General features: G+C 43.6%; 1 protein-coding gene across 3 annotated transcripts in view; it reads left to right on the forward strand.

The window, feature by feature from the left end:
- CREB5 (cAMP responsive element binding protein 5) overlaps window positions 1-18,843 on the forward strand; it is a 401,666-nt gene that overhangs the window by 132,556 nt on the left and 250,267 nt on the right. Inside the window, exon 1 of one of the 3 annotated variants that reach the window (XM_043589167.1) lies at window positions 9,901-9,978. The exons of the other annotated variants lie outside the window; for them this stretch is intronic. The gene's annotated coding sequence lies outside the window, so the exon portion shown is untranslated. Of the gene's footprint in view, window positions 1-9,900; window positions 9,979-18,843 lie in introns of those variants that run through there. 3 annotated transcript variants of the gene reach the window in all.

An 18,843-nucleotide genomic window follows, 5' to 3' on the forward strand; every position in this document is an offset into this window, starting at 1 on the left:
AAATGTTAAAAAAAGAAATTAAAAAAAAAGACCGAAATTTCTCTTTGAGGGATCACATGCTAGGATTTATACTTGTACACCTAGCTGTTCTTCACTTCCGTAGGAAACTATATGCCTGTATTCAGGATAGCATTTCTCCCCTCTTCTCATTTCCTGTCTTTTGAAATACATACAAGTTGCTATTTCTTTCGTTGGTTCCTCGCCAACGACTGTATTTGCCAAAACAGCCTGGTGAACAACGTTGTTTACGCCATTGGGTGCCTTTTGTTTTTGCAAGGTCGAACTGCCTGTTTTATTTTGGTCATTAATTATTATTAAGTATCCCGAGCATGAGAAACCTCATGTAGTGCAGCACCTACGTATGGGGAAGAGAAAGAGCTGTTGTCTCATGGAGGTTATACACCATGATACTTGTCATTTCTGATGGTTTGCTTCCGACCTTCAGCCACCTGTGAGCCAGCCAAGGGTCACACGAATTAAGACCCCAGAGGTATCAGCCACTTGGTTGGTTTCTCATGCCTGTTCTCTAGCCTCTGCAGTGGATTTTTAATACCTTGGCCTTGGGTTGCTTTTCTGAAGAAGTCTCATGACATCACTAAGCTTCAGGTCTGATGATATTTTAGTCCTACTTTATGTCTCTTTTTTTTCTAATAAAGATTTTGCTCCTGCTGCTTCTACTGTTGTTGTTGCTGCCCTTGATTCTCCTTCTTCTTCTCATCCTCCTTCTTCCTCCCACTCCTCCTCTTCTCCTTTCTTTACCACCACCTTCTCCTTCCCTTTGTTTTACTTATTAACACATCCACTCTTTCCCTTGCAATACTTTAGCCCTGAAGAGATAAACACCAAGCCGTTGGATAAATGGCTATAGCAACTGGAGTCAGCCTCCCAGGTCCCTGGATCTAGAACATTTCTTCCAAAGGACGGGGAGATCAGGAATAGGAGCACTGCCTGGTTGTGGAGGTGGCTTACATCAATGTCCGAATCAAGATGGCCGTCGTTGGCAATTTTTTTTTTGCTTTCCAGTTTAATGAATGACTCTGTCAGATGCTGACCCTGCTCGCTCACTTCTGTCCCTTCTGCCTTCCCTAACTCCTTTCCCGGAGGGCCACCCCATTCCATCTCTCCCACCAGCGCCATACCGCCTTGACTTCTCCACTTGAATTTTGCATTCCACTTTTGACTCCAGCCCGTAAAATGTTCTTGTCGCCGTCCCCAGTCAGGTGGATGCTGCCATAACTCCTGTGTGATATCAATAACCCACGCCAGTGAAGCCAATGAGGTAATTTTCCCTGAAGCTCTAAATATAATTTAACAAGTTAAACACTGTAACATTGTGGTGAATGTGCTATTAAGGGACTGTAAATTGCTTACAAAGCATCAATAAACACAGTGCCCTAAAGCGAGGGGCTGTTAAGACTTTATAATCTAAAGCAGCACTTGGAGTATCACCCTGAGGCTTTAGCTTCACGTTAGATAAAACCAAAGCGGCTGAAGTCTTTAGTTGATGCCAAATGTACGTAGGAACACAACAAGCTTTAGGGGGTAATTACTTTTCAAGTGCTTGATGTGGATTTGCTGGGAAACACATCTGTTATCAAATTTGCCGATGATTAATATGATTCTTCCATTTCCACAGAAAACAGGGGAAGTCAAGTTGATGGTTACAAGTGCCAAGCCAATGGGTATGTGGCCCTTATAGATTCATGCTGTGTCATTTTCTTGGGATAAGAACAAAAGTTTCAGTATAATCTACTGTCATACCTTGGGTTGTACCCTATAGGATTATGTGTGTCGAAAACTATTTTGTGGAATCAAATTATCTTCCGTATTGTTGAAAGGATGCAGGGTTTTAAAAGCTAATGGCCTCTGTTGCAGGTGAAATAATTCATATGCTAGATTTTGCAAGGCCTAAAGCTTCTTTCTCCTTCCTTCCCCTTTCCCTGATGGGCGCCCGACCATGGTCAAATCCTTTCACAGGACACACTCCTTCTGCAATTCCTTCCCAGGTTCATATCCTCAGCCAACTGGTGACTAACCCTTTTTGTGTTTTAACTGTTGTCCAGAGTATTTGGCCTAAAGTATTTGCATTTGAGTTCTGGAAAGCTCTTAGCATTTTACAAATGTTACCTCATTAATCACACAGCCATCAGACTGACAGTGTTTGCCTTATATTAAAAGTGGTGGAAAAAAGAACGTTCCGAGTGGCCCAGAGACCTGACCAAGGTCGCATGGTGAGTTGGGAGCGAGAGAGAGAGAGAGAGAGAGAGAGAGAGAGAGAGAAAGAGAGAGAGAGAGAAAACTTATCATCTCAGGCACTCTTCCGTCACCGAGCCCTCACACCCTGTCACCGCCCAACACCATTCTCTGAGGGTAGGGCCTTTGGGTCTACGGGATTTCAGGGTTACCTTTGTGATTTGGAACCGTTCTGTTCTTTACTTCGGACTAGCCGGCTGAGTTGTATTTTAAGGCTGAACAAAACCCCCCTGAGCAGGATTAAAAGGTTTCTTTTCTTCCTTCATAGTCGGGACCATCCCAAGACTATAGGGAGTTTCTATCTTGTGCCCTTGGGCTCTAGTATGAGATACTAATTCCCTGATGACAGACAGTAACTCTAAGGGAAGGACGCATCACCGGGGTTGACAACAACACGCAGGATGCTCTCTGTCCATCTACCACTATTGCTAGGTAGCAACTCAGCTCTCAGCTGCGCAGGCTTGAGACTGACCCTCTACCTTTCCAGCCTCCTCCTTCAAGCTGCGTTCCGAGTTGTCCTGGGGCTTTGTCTGCTCATCGGGATGCACCAGGGTTTCTGCCGCCCGGGCGCGTGAGCAAAAAGGTGTTGGGAAGACAGTGGAAGGAGGGAGACGATGCAGGAATATTTGATCTGGGCTTCACAGCCCACTCGGGATGGCTTCGGTCCTGGGGCTCCAGGAATTCATTCTCTGTGGTAAAGTGTAAGGTGAACAAGAGCCAGGGAATCCCTCTTACACGAGGATTACTAACCCGGTTTCCAGCTGGGAAGCAGGTCACTGTCCAGGAGAAGTTTCCATCGATGCTAGTCATCCAGGCTTGCTCGTCCTATGTCTCTAAGCACTGTGGGCACGATTCAGTTTTCTTTCCTGGATTTCCTCATACCAATAGGAGGCACTCCAAGTGGGCTACTTACGTCTCGATGACAAATGATAAAAACACTAAGATCAAGCAGTTTTCTAAACACGAACCGCTTCATCTTACTTGTGAGTGGCTGTAGTTAATTTCCAAATTCTGTAGCAGTGTGGGACACCCCCCTTCTCACCCATCCCTAATTTATTTCTTAAAACCCGGTCCAAATATATCATGGGAGATGCACCATGACTTGCCTTTCTTTCAAGTAATGCATTTTTGTGTAAACATGTTGTTTATTAAAGAACCTTTTACGGATGCTTGGTGTTGCCTTTGCTCAAGAAAATACATTTTAAAAGAATTCTCCCCAGCCTGGCATGTAATGTTTCATTAGCCAACATAACCTTGTTTATTTGCTTTTTAAAATTTTATTTGGGAAAGGAAATCAATTTGCACCCCTGACATGCTGCCAGGTTCCTGTTTATAAGCACACAATGGGCAGCTCGGAGGGGGCAAAAATATATAGTTTATGATTTCAGCATTAAGTATGACGCAATCTGTGTACGAAACCATAGAAGCAATAGTGTTTTCCTGTCCCTGCAGCCATGCTCTGGAGTTTCAGCTTTTTATCAGAGCGTTATCCAAGTGTGCACAGAATAAATGGCCCTAATTGGGCTGGGCACTTTAAGTGTGAGGGAGAATTGTCAGGACAAAGGGAGCTCTTTGCCGGGTTTTGTTTTTGTTTTTGTTGAGAAAGTACTTTGAGCAACTGGCGGGGACCCAGCCTTATAACCGTGCCGTGCTGGGCTTTCAGGAGGCTCCATGTGTTCCTTCCATGAAGTTCCGAGTGACCTCAGAACTTCTGCTCTCAGAGATTCGGACTGGCCGCAGGGAGGCTGGTAGGGCCTGAGGGCCAGTGTGTCCATCGTCAAGGAGAATCCCTTCCCCTTCACTCCAGATCCCTAATGGTCATTCCGAGGAGATGGGCATCCCTGGACTTGACCCTAACTCTTGCCTCTTTTGAGTGCCTGCCAGTTTTTTGCGGCCCCAAGATGAAATAATTCATTACCTTATTAGTCCAATATATTGAGTTCTGAAGTGAACATGAAATAAAGTCACTTTTTCCACTTTACAGGGGTGAACTCTAAAATCATTCATCGTAGCCAAAAGAGCACTGAATGAGGAATCAAAAGATCTAGACTCTTGTTCTATTTCTTTGTCCACTTAGATGTGAACTACTGGTCTGATCACATCCTCTCCTCTGGCCTCCGTTTTCTTTTCTGTTGAGTCAGGGAGTGGGATTAAAGGCTGTTGATGGGGACAGATTCTTTCAAATCTAAAGTTCGGAGAGCGGGTTCTTAGAGGTTTCATTTAAAAAAAATCTTTTCCTTGAGGTTGGAATTTCTTTTTGCCTGTTTGCCCAGCCTGCATCCAAGCTGGATCTCCTGTTTCGGGTTTATCCATCCAAAGTCAAGGGACTCTATTCCTAATGAAGGTAGAGACATCATCCCTCCTTTTTCCTGCCCCAGTTGCCACTGTTTCCATAATTACCTTAACTTCGGTAGATCTGCTTTTCTTTTGTTCCTTTTCACATTCCTATATTACCACTGAAACCTGACCATTAAATCCTGTACATTAAAGAGTTTGTAGCTCCGCTGGCCAACATCTCTTTGGTTACAGACACCATACCTGGAGGCAGGACAGGGTCCCTTTCTATCCCACCCTGCCATTCACAGCACCAACCTGTAACCTTGGCCTCTTACTGAAGCCCTGAAGGGTTGTTTCCAGTTTTTAACGTGACTCTTTATTTGGCTGAGCATGCCATGAGCTCTAGGTATGCTCTGTATTTGAATCTAGAATGTTCACATGAGTGAACCAGGGAGGGAGGCTGACTTGAGGGAGAGCTTGAATACAAGGGTAATCTTTCATTATTCATCTCTGCTAGTAATTAGAAGGCACTAGTAAATAGATGTAATTGGATTGTGTCACAAAAATTAAGATAAAAGGCCATAAGCAATTCAACCTCTTTCTACCACTGGCCAAGCATTCCTCCCCCTTCTCAGCCTGCACTTGAATTTTGTTCAGCCAGTGGTAAGTAGCATTGTGTGTGTGTGTGTGTGTGTGTGTGTAGAAAGTTTCCCCAAATGTGGTCACCATGTGCCAGAAAGGTAAGTTTTCTGGATTCCCTCTACACAAAGTTACAAACTAGGGATGAAATAGGTCTTTTCCCTCTGCTGCCTCTGGAAGAGCATGAAAAAGGCCTTCAACAAGAACAGTTCTTGATGATTTTAATGCCAGTCAATGGAAGGGAGGAGAGGAAGGGGAAAGAGGTTTGTTTTAACCTTGTCAGCCCTTCTTCAGACATGGAGCCTCAACCTTCATCAAAAGTGGAGATATGACAGACTTTTAGAATCAGTCACCTGGGTGGCTCAGTCTGTTAAGCATCCAACTTCTGCTCAGGTCATGATCTCACGGTTCATGAGTTCGAACCCCACATTGGGCTCCGTGCTGGCAGCATTGAGCCTGCTTGGGATTCTCTCTCTCTGCCCCTCTCCCACAATCACTGTCTGTCTGTCTGTCTGTCTCTTTCTCTCTCAAAATAAATGAATAAACTTTTAAAAATGCTTTAAAGGGGGCGCCTGGGTGGCGCAGTCGGTTAAGCGTCCGACTTCAGCCAGGTCACGATCTCGCGGTCCGTGAGTTCAAGCCCCGCGTCGGGCTCTGGGCTGATGGCTCAGAGCCTGGAGCCTGTTTCCGATTCTGTGTCTCCCTCTCTCTCGGCCCCTCCCCCGTTCATGCTCTGTCTCTCTCTGTCCCAAAAATAAATAAACGTTGAAAAAAAAATTAAAAAAAAATGCTTTAAAAAAAGAATAAATGGGGTAAAATATAAGACAAGGCATCTATAAGGACCCTGAGGCTTTGGGGACTGGTTTTTCCTATGGCAGCAGAAGGGAGATCAGATTTATGCCTAAACATTGTAATTTCTTCTTCTTTTTTTTTTTTAATGTTTATTTATTTATTTTGAGCGACAGCACAGTGGAGGAGGGACAGAGTGAGAGACACGGAATCCAAAGCAGGCTTCAGGCTCTGAGCTGTCAGCACAGAGCCTGATGTGGGACTCGAACTCAGGAACCGCAAGATCATGACTTGAGCTGAAGTTGGATGCTCAACTGACTGAGCCACCCGGGTGCCCCATTGTCATTGTTTCTTAAAAAGGGAATGGAGAGTTAATTAGCTACCCACAGAAGTCAGTATTATGTGTAATTGCAGAACTAACTTATGGGCAAAGATGTTTAATCAAAGTGAAGATAATATAAGAGATTCAACTATTTTGTGTTTCATCTTTTGCCCTGAACATGCCTTTTACCAATGGTTACAAACCTTTAAAATGGCTCTTCATTCTCAGATTCTATTTGACTTTTAAGAGCAGATTTAAATTTCTTTAATTTCATCTATAGCAGTTGGAAACTATTTCATAAATCGATGTGAAAAGACGTGTGAAAAGACATCTGAGAAACATGTCTTTATACATGGGCTATCTGCAGTTAGACTTTTTAAAAAGTAACCAGACAACATTCAGATATTTAAAAAACAAAAACCTGGGGCGCCTGGGTGGCTCAGTTGGTTAAGCGTCTGACTCTTGATTTTGGCTCAGGTCATGATCTCTCAGTTCGTGAGTTTGAGCCCCGAGTCGGGCTGTGTGTGTGGACAGCATGGAGCCTGTTTGGGATTATTTCTCTCCCCCTCTCTCTGCTCCCCCACTCCCCCAAATAAATAAATAAACTTCAAAATGAAATAAAAAAACTTATCTGGGGAGCAAAAATAAACACACATATATATTATCAGCTTAAGGACATACCAACACAAAGGGAAAGACATGAAGCCTGTCGTCCAAGGACTGACTTACTAAAGGCTCCAGCAGTGTGGGTGTGGTTCTTACGTGGGTACCTGACTCTCCTGGAATCTCATCTTTATTTTAGATTTAGAAATATTATTTCTTAGTCTATCAAATAATCAGTGATTTGTCCCACCTTGAGGTTGTCAATAGAGCACAAGAGGATGAAAATGAAGATGGAAATACACAGGATGTCCAAGTGGTCAAAGAGCAGGGACCCATAGATTTGGCGTTCTAATACAAGAGTGACAGGTTGCTGGGGGAGGTCATCTAGATATAGACATTTCATTGGCATTAGTGCTTCTATTTAGCCAGCCAACCCATAAATTCTGATTGTCTAGAGTAGAAACCTGCACCTTCTACGTGTCCTTACTTTCCTGCCACACAGTAACTTCGGTGGAAAAGAGAATTGAACTCCGCGCTGTTATGGCCCTATGGTACGGAGACAGCAGGTGCCAATTTCTTCCCTCTGTGACTCCCACATAGCAAGTTGTTCTTCTTCCAAGCTCAGTTGTTTCACCAGGAGGAATGTAGACACATTGGAAGCTGTGGCCTAAAAGTGAGACCTTGTTTTGAGGGTGTGTAACTGGGTTCAGAGGAGCCGTGCCTGCCCCAGCTCATCTTTGTGGGGTGGAGCTGGGTTACTTGGGTGCACTGTGGGACAGGCTTCACTCTGCGTTGTTTTGTTTTTATCAGTCCCATCATGATTTGTTAAGCACACGGATAAATGCAGAGCCAGTTCAGCTAGTGACAGTCCTGTCCTTATATGGTTTAAATTAGAGAGGAAATAAAGATACAGATAACATTTCTTTTTTTTTCAGTCATGGTAGGTGGGGTGGAATGCAAACTGTGTTACTGCGTCCTAGTGGGGTTTCTGATCTTTTGGATCTCTTGCATATCATAATGTGTGTGTGTGTGTGTGTGTGTGCGCGCGCGCGCGCGTGTGTGAACATGGTGTGTATACATATATAGAGACAAAATATCTGGAGAGGTATAGTAAACTATTAGTTTTTTTTCTGTATGTTGGATGATGGGTGATTTTGTTCCTTCCCATGTATTGTTTTTCCTCACAAATTTTCTCTGATAAGCAAGTATATTGCTTGTGAAATAAAATAAATTTAATCAAACATACTTGTGCTAGATATTTTCTCAGTGTCCATCTGGGCCCATTTTCCCCCTATTCCACCCTGCTGTCTACCCTGAAAGGCTGACCTTTAACCTGTGTTTTCCTGTTGGATTTGGGCCAGTGGCCATGAACTACCACAGTAGGTTCCAGAAAGGGAGAAAAGGGGACCTGGGTGTCTATTCTCCCAGCTGCCTCAGTTAGTTGTCTTCTTTGACCAAAGGTCCCAGGTCCTGCCAGATGCCCTGTCCACACAGCTCTCTCCTCCCTGGTCTCCTGCTAACCTGTCTCTCTCCTGAGGTCTGGTAACCTCTCCCTTCTCTCAACTCCTATAGGCCTAGGAACGCTTATTGGCCCCGGGGTACTGCATTGTGGCTGTGGCTTCCCTGCACTCTGCCCACACCTTTGCAAATAGTTTCTTGATTAATCAGTCCTCAAGTTACACAATTTCAGTGTGCTGTCTGTTTCCTTTTGGCATCCCAAGTGATATAGTAGTCACATTTTCTAATTGCAGTTATACATTTATCTGCAGCAAGTCTGCCCAGAAAAACTAAAGCATCAGTTTCTTGGGGCGCCTGGGTGGCTCAGTCGGTTAGGCGTCCGACTTCAGTTCAGGTCACGATCTCACGGTGCGTGGGTTTGAGCCCCTCGTCTGGCTCTGTGCTGACAGCTCAGAGCCTGGAGCCTGCTTCAGATGCTGTGTCTCCCTCTCTCTCTGCCCCTTACCCACTCCCACTCTCTCTCTCTCTCTCTCTCTCTCTCTCTCTCTCATTCTCTCAAAGATGAAACAACATTAAAAAATTGTTTTAAATAAAAAAATAAAGCATCAGTTTCTTTCTGGGCCTAGAATTTTATCAATGCTGTGAAACAGTAGTGTCTGATGGTACAATAGAGTGAAATGAGATTTTAGAAATTAAGAAATGTGAAGGCTTCAAGACTGGTACAGAAAAATGAATTCATGACTTTTATTTTATTACTTTTTAAATTTTTTAAAATGTTTTTATTTAGTTTTGAAGGAGAGAGAGAGAGAGAGAGAGAGAGAGAGAGAGAGAGAAAATGAGCGGGCGAGGAGCAGAGAGAGAGGGAGACAAAGAATCCAAAGCAGGTTCCAGGCTCTGAGCTGTCAGCACAGAGCCCAACGCGGGGCTCGAACTCATGGACCGTGAGATCATGACCTGAGCCGAAGCCGGACACTCAACCGGCTGAGCCACCCAGGCGCCCCATGAATTCATGACTTTTAAAGAAGTATTTTCAAAACATGGCATCCACAGAGAAAGAGATAAGAGAGATTTCTAGTGGTTCAAAAAGAATAGAGTCATTGGATTTTGTGTCTTTTTTTTTTCTTTTCTTGCATATTGTCTTAAGAATAGGGATCAGAAGTAGTTTGGTGCTTTTGGATTGGAGTAAGTGAGGAAGGAATGGATGTCATGATGGGAGAGGATGAACTAAGTAAGGGAAATGTGGATTCAAGGAAGTTGAGTTGTCAGTTTAGAGTGGCCAGCCTCAGACATAAGGCTCATTGGGAGGTAACGTTTGAGCAGACATTCGGAATTGGTGGCAGAAGGAGATGTGAGGAGAAGGAGAAGGAACCTTTTCGGGGGGTGGGGTGGGGAGCGGGGAGCAGCCAGTGCCATGGCTATTGTATGTCTGCAGAACATTGAGGAGGCCAGTATGTGTCTAGAGCAGAGCGAGTAAGGTTAGGAGTAGTAGGAAGTGATGAGGTCAGAATGGTAATAAGTGGTATAATGTAGGTTTGGGAATGTACATTGTATGTGCTGTAAACATGGAAACCGTCTATCTCATTGACCCCCATTGCACTTCTCTGGACTCCTAAGGACCCAGAGAACCCAAATGACTGGTAAGAACTCTTATTTTAAAATTTGCTCTTGGGGCACCTGGGTGGCTCAGTCGGTTAAGCGTCCGACTTCGGCTCAGGTCATGATCTCACGGTTTGTGAGTTCGAGCCCCACGTCGGGCTCTGTGCTGACAGCTCAGAGCCTGGAGCCTACTTCAGATTCTGTGTTTCCTCCTTTCTCTGCCCCTCCCATGCTCATGCTCTGTCTCTCCCTGTCTCTCAATAATAAATAAACGTTAAAAATTGTTTTTTGAAAATTCGCTCTCAATATTCAGACAAGATTTCCAGAGGCTTCTTTTGAGGACTGTTGCATCCAGTTGTGGCCAGTGCCTCGATGCACACAACAAGTGAATTTCATTTGGTATGGTCAAGGTAAAAATGTTATCTCTTTCTATTAGGATTTCATCAAATAAGACAGACTCAGTCTCTCATTGATTTCCTGTGTCGCATTATATCATTTGGGTTTTGGTCAAAGACTTAACAAACACCAGTCGCTGTGATTCAGTTTGCTTGGTAGCAATGGCAGGTGGAGGGTACTTGTCTCCTAATAAAACATCCACTTCCCTGAATTAATATTGATCACTACTGCAGCATAGCAGTAACTTACGTTTGTGAAGGTACTGAACAATTTACAAAGCAAGGCCATTCATGGCAAGCCACCTGACAGGTTCCACCAGAAGTGAAACGGAGGGCAGGCACTCTTATTCTCTATTGTTTCGGAGGAGGAAGTCTATCTTGTAGCACATTTTCCTTCCCACTGAAGATCACATTTCTATTTCATGTTAAGAGCGAGGCTGTTGCCAAATATTCAGGAATGCAGATACTCCACCAATGCTCCAGGCAGGGGAGTTTTCAAGCAGATTCATCTTAGCAGCCAGCCCTGCCCTCCAGCTCTTTTGGCCAGGAGAGAAGAGCCGAGAAGGGGGGGCTTTGGGAGAGGGAAAGGCAAAGTCTCTTCTCAGAACTATAGTAGACCATGAGCAGCACTGAAGAGAGCGCTACATTGGTATTTCTGGTCATTCAGCATAAGTATTTGATTCTCTTTGAAATGCTGAGGAAACAGACCATCAGCATCCTTGTGGTAGTTTTATATTCACCCTTACTTTTGGTAATTTCACACGTTCTGGTAAGGAAGGAAGGGAAATACGCTTAGTTAATTCTAGAATGGGCCATTTGCCCCGGGTGTGGCCATACCAGGTTCTTAGTGTGTCTCCTCAGCATTTCCCTGTGTGCTCAGTGCCTCTTTCAGGATATTCGCGAACCTTTTCTTCCCCATGCTGTACAGAAGTGGGAGCCTGGCAATGCCATTGGTGCCATTCGCTTCCCTTCCCCATATACACCCCAGGACCCCAGTTTCTTGCTTGTTTGTAATCATTTCACTTTGTCTTCTCCTGTATGTTTTCCAGTTGCTTAGGGGGGCCTGTCTTGCCTCACTTCAACCAGTGATTTGAATTGACCAAATGCATGGCAGTTTGAGGAGACTGTTAAGCTGTGTCTGGCCTCTGTTGACATGACTTATGAGGATTCAAGTCAGCAAATGTTATCTCTCTGTATCTCAGGCTTAAGACGACCGTGTGCCCAATGAGAGGAAATTGTAAATTGGTTGCTCTTTATTATATCATCACCTCAGAAATCCTAATTCATTTGTCCATTCGGTCACTGGTTGTCTAGTTCTGTGTCGGCACTGAGCTGGGCACTAGCAATAGAAGAGAAAATAAGACGGGCGCTTTCCCTTCCAGGAATTTATAATAGGTAACTGGAAATACTAATGATAAAAGTATAGGGACGCCTGGGTGGCTCAGTCGGTTGAGCATCCGACTCTGGCTCAGGTCATGATCTCACAGCCTGTGAGTTCGAGCCCCGCCTCGGGCACTGTGCTGATAGCTCAGGGCCTGGAACCTGCTTCGGATTCTGTGTCTCCCTCTCTCTCTGCCCCTCCCCCGCTCGTGCTCTGTCTCTCTGTCAAAAATAAATAAACATTTAAAAAAAATGTTTTAAAAATAAAAAAAAAATAATGATAAAAGTATATATAACTGGAAATAATAATGATAAAATAATAATAAAATGCTAGTGATAATATATAACTGGAAATGATAATGATAAAAATCACACCTTATGACACATGCTATAAAGGAAAGGTTCGGGGTACTGAGGTAGAAAATAGTAGGAGGGTTTTTTTTTAGTTAGAGAGGTGACATTGAAAAGGTGATATTTAAGATGAACCAGAGGTTGAACAGAGGAAAGCGGTCTTTCCAAGAATGAGGGGATGTCAGAGGAGAGGAGAGCAAGGGTGGCAGGATAATACGTATGTTATTAAAGCTCTTTTCAAGCCATTCTGTACCTTAACTTCATAGTTCAAAGGAAGCCAGGGAATACTATCCCCGTTTGTACTAGAGAAAAACACTGTATCTATCAACCAACAGATTTATTGCCTAGAGGGTAGGATTTAGCTAAGCAGAGAGGAAATTCCAGGCCTGGGGAATGGACCTGCAAAGGTGTGAAGGGGAGAATTTGAACTCATGAGTTGCGTAGTGAGTAGAGAAGGGTGGTCAGAGCGGAGGGCTGGCACAGGGGACAGGGGTAAGAGATGGGGCTGGATAAAAGAGCCTTTGAAGGCAAGGCTAAGAGTGGGCTTTCACAGTGTAAGCACTGGGGAGCCCTGGGAGGTTTTAGAGTTAAGGTATGACATTGGGAAAGTGCTGATTCATACCAATTAATTGGACTCTGCGGTCTGGAGTGGCCTGGGAGGGACCAGAAGGGTTGAAAGCCAGGAGAACAGTAAGAAGTTATAGCGTGGTCAGGGTGGAAGGTTATCAAACTGGAGCTTGTGGGATAGCAAAGAAAAGACAGATGTGGGAATCAGTATGAAGGCAAAATCAACAGACTAATAAGTCAAGCAAGATCATGGGCTTAATGCTGGAGCTCACATGAAGGTGCAGACCCATTGGCTAGCCCTTCACCCTTTAGGCCAGCGCCTAATCTGCTCTAGAGGGTGGGTCTCTGTTTCTATTGCCTGTGTGAGTAAAGGTGTTTTTCAGATTCGTTTGTTTTTTATCCCTCTGTCTCCTTAGATTTCCATATTGCCTCTGAACTGTAGGTCTTCTGGGAAAGTGGGTTCTTTTTCTTTTTTCTTTTTTGGGAGCACTGTAGTTGCACTCCCGACACGTTCATTCAGCAAACCTCCATGTGGCAGGTATTGTTTTAAGCCCTGGGGACAGCCACGTGAAATCAGAAACTGTTCCTGTTGTCAGAGTCTTCACAGCTAGAAGGGGAAGACCGATCTTAAAAATAAACAAATACACCAATGTGTTATCAGAGCTTTGAAAGAGGTATTTATGGGATAAAATGGAGGACCAAAGAGTGGTTAATTGCGTATAGAGGCGGCGTTACCATTGTTAATGATAACAGTAATGATAATTAAAGTAATGGTTACTAAAAAGTGTTGGGCATTTAATACGCCCAACATTGTACTAAGCTCTGCATTGGCATTACTTAACTAAATATTTATGAAAACCTTACCAGGTATGGTTGTTCCTGTTTAACAAGTGAGGAAAGTAAAGCAAAGAGACGCAATAGACTTGCAGAAAATCGCCACCATTCATGTATTCACTGAAAAATTGAATTTGTTGCACGTCTGCAAGGTGCATATCAAGGAGCAGACACTGGCTGTTCTCAGGTGAACCTGGCGTACTCCCTGGTCCAAGTTTGCTGGAGGAAGTGCTTGTGGAAATCAGCCAGGCTCTTTAATGGCAATATGGAAAAGGTACCATGAGAGCACAAAACAGGGAGCAACTAATGGGGCCAGAAGCAGTGGGAGAAGGCCCCACAGAGGAGAAAGGTGCTGGATCTCGGATTGACCGCAAAGAGGAGATATCATTTGCAAAGGTGAAAAAGAAACATGAAATGGAATGAATAGTCAAGAAGCGTTGAGGTCTGTGTGTGTGAATGAGAGGGAAAGGGTAGAGAGGATGAGTTGCCAGGAGATGTTACGGAAAAGATTGATTGGAATGAAATGATAAAAGCTCAAGTCATAGGTCAGAGGTATGGCCGGCAGAAGTGTTCAAGTAGGCTGGTGCCACGGTTTCTTGGGGAAGACTCTTGAGAAATGAGGAACTTTACCAGGGAGCAGTGAGTACAATATCATTTTCAGGGGCATTAGAGGAGTCTCTGACTTCCAAGATATCTGTGGATGCATCAACCACAGAGATTTGCTCAACTAAAATTCTAGTAACCTGAACGAAGTGGCATCACTTCCTTCCTTTTAACCCATATGCTTATATTTAGCGGAATTAACCGAGACACTAAAGCAGGAGGTGAGAGCAGAGACACAGACACTCCACGGCACTGAGAGAATCTGAACAGGAAGGAGCAGGATCTTTGAGAGACACCTGAAAACTGTTTCTCACAGTCGAGGGTGGCACCTGAGAAGACATTTATTGTCTTGAGCATTTTACTACGGTATTAAATGAATAGCTATAAAATGCTTACAGGGATGGTTCAGGGCTCTTTTGTCTAAACCCAGTATTAGGAAGGATGACAGAGGTCTGGAGTTGGAGGAGAGCACAGTCCAGTCAGATGGATCTTGCTGGTCCGTATCTTGCAGACTCAAGTCTAGAACCTCACTCAGGCCAGGCCTTCCACTTCCTGGGAACGGGTGAGTGTGCTAACGGCCACTGAGGGTCATATCCATGTGTGAGCTGCTTTTCTACCCGCTGTAAGGGAAGTTGCCTTGGAAATTGAACTTGATCCAAACATCAAAGAAATTACCTCTTTCTCAGCCTTTTGCTTAACTCATGGAACTATTGAGGAAGCTGAACTTCATCAGAGAATGAGTGAGTGACAGTTGGTTGGTTGTTTTGGTAGTTTGGTAGGAGTATCGTTCAACAGTTTTTGAAGTACAGCTTTCCTCCCTAATCTTAATCTGCCCTGTTCCTTGTAAACCAGTCTCAAAAGACCTGTGCAGGCAATATGACATTAAGACAAGGGTCATGAGGCAACAACTTAGAAATGAATTAATGGTGTATCCCAGGCTTTTCTAGGTATGAAAATGGTGGTGATGACATTGCCCCAAGTTAGTGGTAAGACCGATATATTGTAATTCTCAGGATCCCATACCAGCATCAATTAACCATTTCTTTTAATGTCCCTAGAAAGGATAGCAGGTACACTTTATTTTTTGCCATGTCATTTTCCACTAGAAAATATTTTTACAGCAAGACTGTAGAGGCAGTATGGCTTAGTAGGTAAGAATCTGGACTCTGAAGCCAAAGGGCTTAGGTCTGAGCTCCTTCACTTATCAGTTGGATGACTTTGAGCAAGTTACTTAACCTCTCTGTGCTTCAGTTTCCTCCTCTGTAAAACGAAGATTAATAATCCTATGTGCCTCATAGACTAATAAGGACTAAATGAGTTTTCAGCCGTATGGTAATGCTGTATAAGTGCTAGCTATTATTAGTAATATTTCTATTAAAATCAGTCATGGGGAGTAGCCACCCAGAATGAACCACTACTCTCTGAGCCTCACGTTCGGAACTATACTAAAAGAGAAGAAGTACACGTATGCTGTCAGCACTGTGCTGGAACATCCGTCCTCTCATGTGGGGCTCACTGCAACCCTGTTCATTAGATGATTATCTCTATTTTAAAGATGAGGAAGGGGGGCGCCTGGGTGGCGCAGTCGGTTAAGCGTCCGACTTCAGCCAGGTCACGATCTCGCGGTCCGGGAGTTCGAGCCCCGCGTCAGGCTCTGGGCTGATGGCTCAGAGCCTGGAGCCTGTTTCCGTATCTGTGTCTCCCTCTCTCTCTGCCCCTCCCCCGTTCATGCTCTGTCTCTCTCTGTCTCAAAAATAAATAAATGTTAAAAAAAAAAAAAAAAAGATGAGGAAGGTATGGCTCAGAGAACTTAACATGCCCAGGTGCTATTGAGCTGATCTGAACTTGAGCCCTATATTCCAGTGCCCATGTTTTTGTTCCCCTTAGAAGGCTTCTGGGATAAGTAGCATACTCTGAAAAAGCAGAATTTAAATGTGCATGTCAGAGCTGGAATTTTCACAGGGCTCTGTGCTCTCCTCTCCCTTTCCCTGATGCAAAGTTGCCTGAGATGGATTCTTTCTTATGTTCATCTTTCACAGTGTGGCTACACTAAGGAGAATGTTATGGAGAGAGAGGCAGCTGGCATGGCCCCTGGTGTCCTCCCCAACCCCACTATGTCCCCTCTAATACTTCACTGTCCCCTCTGTCACTGGGCAGCCTACTCTCTTAGTAGAATTCAAAATACTCACTCTGGTATTCCAGCTCCTGAGAGCATCAGAAAGAAGGAGTTAGGACCTTCTAGAATCCTTCCTAAACCTCCAGAGAGCTTAGTCTCTTCTAACACAAGGTTAGAACTTGTGTTATCCTGTGAATGTCTCAGACATCTTTTGGATGCAATTCATGGATGTTTACATCGGGGAAGTTCTGAAAGTCTTCATAACTGCCCGGGCCTCATTAAGATGCAGACAATTCCAAGATTGCACAACTTGACTTGTAAACGCGTGTCGGGATGACCCTGGCTCTTTATAGAGAAACCCATAAAGTCTCCACACCTTGGCAGTTGGACAGAATATAGATTTGAAGATAGCATTTTGGGACCTTATGGGAATCAACAACCTTCTCCCTGTATGCTCCAACTTTTACTTTCATCTGTGGTCCACTGCCCTTCATCCTTCATGACCACGCCCTGAAATTATAGGTATTTATAAGAACATGGACATATATTCATATACATTGCGTTGTTTTTTTTGCATATTGTATTCCAAGCCCATGCATGCAGAAAGACAATTACCATCTACCTCAAACTCACTGAGTATGCAATCAAGACTCATTATGCCCTGATTCTCATTCCATTCACACCCTTTGTGTCTCAGAACAACACTGAATGGAGAGCAAGGTATATTGAAGGATATGAAGGGAAGAAGAAGTCAAAGGAACATGTGGAGAAATTGGAACCCCAGAGTGAGCGATTTAGGTGAAAATAATTTGCGAAATTTTCATCTTTGAAGTTTGAGAAATTTTACTTTGTGTTGGATCCGTTTCTTGAATCATGATCCCTTGGGTCTGGCATAAAGCTATAATTTTTAGGAGACTCATCTCCAAAAGCTTATGGTTATGGAGAAAAAAAAATCAATGTTTGTAGGCCTGTGAATCAGAATCTAAAAAGTGTGTTTGGATATTTAATGTCTCATAAAATGTAACATACAAAGAGACTTGTGGAGTATCAGAGCCAGAAATAATTATGGAAACCAGGTAGTCTAACCCCCTGCTTTTAGCAATGGGGCTATGGAGCTGAGGGGGGTTGGATGATTTATCCAGGTTACATGGCTGCAAGGAGGGGTAGAGAGCCTGGACTAGAATAGACCTCCTAACTCCTAAGCCAGTGTATTTCCAATGTTATCACAGATTACTAATCATTTGGAAGCATTGGGCCGAAGTATGAACCATGTATCGTAAGTGAGGGAATCTTAGCAATAGAAGAGACCTTAGAGGTCATGCAGCACCTTCTCCCTCCTGATGCAGAAATCCTCTTGGTGACATCCTTGACAGGGGGCCACTAGTCTGTACTGGCTTAACTCCAATGCCAGAAAGCTCAGTACGTGACAAGGCAGCTCGTTTAGTCTTTGGACAAAAGATCAAATTTGTATTTTTAGAGCATCAGTCCAGAAAGAGTGTGGATGACTAGAAGAGAATGGCATAGTATTAGTAATGGTAGGAATTTTACTATTTTATTGTTTTAAAACGAGGATAATAACGCTGACCCTGTAATGCCATTGTGAAGGTTAGAGATGCAGTTTATAAAGCATCTAGCATAGTGGTTGTCTCAAAATAAGAACTCAAATTGTAGTCATCATTGGCTTTTATCAACATGATCCCATTTTTTTGAAATTATGCCCTCTGGAGTAATATAGACTGTATCTAATCCCACAAATATTTGAAGGCAGTTAGCATGAGCCTCTAAATCTTTTCTATTCAGACTAAATATTCCCTGATTCCTCTACAGTTCTTCCTGTGATGCATTTTGGATGCCTTCATTGCTTTCATTCCCTCCTATTTGTCAATTTCCCCCTTAAAATGTGGTGGCCAAATGTGGTCAGTTCAGCGCGCTCTACAGTGGAGTAATTACTTCCCTTGAGCTGGACATCGCACTTCTTCTACAGCAACCTAGATTTATGTTAGCATTTTTGGAGGCCAGATCACACAGTTGGCTCAAGTAAAACCTGATTCTACTACCCAGAACATAAGCTCTGCCTCCCAACACTGTGTCAACTGCAGATTTGACAGGCGCAATTTTTACATCTTCATCCAAGCTGTTGGTACAAATGCGGAACAAGAAAAGGCCAAAGGCTGAGCCTCGAGGAACACCTCTGATTGTTCCATGCGTATTGACACCCATCCACTGGCTTGATGACACTATTGTACCAGTTCCAAACCTATGCACCTATACTAGCAAAAGTAACTCAGCAAGATGTAGTCACTCGTGTTTTTGAAATTGGATATTTAACTTACCCAGAGGTAAAATGCCATTCTTTTATCAATGAAGACAGGTTTTGAACCCATAATTGGGAAAATGTGAACTCAGAAAATAATTTCATGTTTGAGTTACTACGTAATGCTTAAAGGAAAAAAAAAAGATCTTCTCTTAATGTGAAATGATAATGTTTGCCTAATTGTTTATTTTTCCAAAATGTTTTGAAATTACTCCCTCGGTCTGGGGGAAGGAGTGTGGAGAATTTGCAGATTTCACGTGTGGTGGAGAAAAGAGATTATTGAAGAATTAGAATATAACACTTAGGAGCCTTTTCCATCTGTGGTTGGGGTCACAGAGACAAAGAG

This window comes from Prionailurus bengalensis, chromosome A2 (assembly GCF_016509475.1).
Source record: "Prionailurus bengalensis isolate Pbe53 chromosome A2, Fcat_Pben_1.1_paternal_pri, whole genome shotgun sequence".
In the NCBI taxonomy this organism is placed as follows: domain Eukaryota; kingdom Metazoa; phylum Chordata; class Mammalia; order Carnivora; family Felidae; genus Prionailurus; species Prionailurus bengalensis.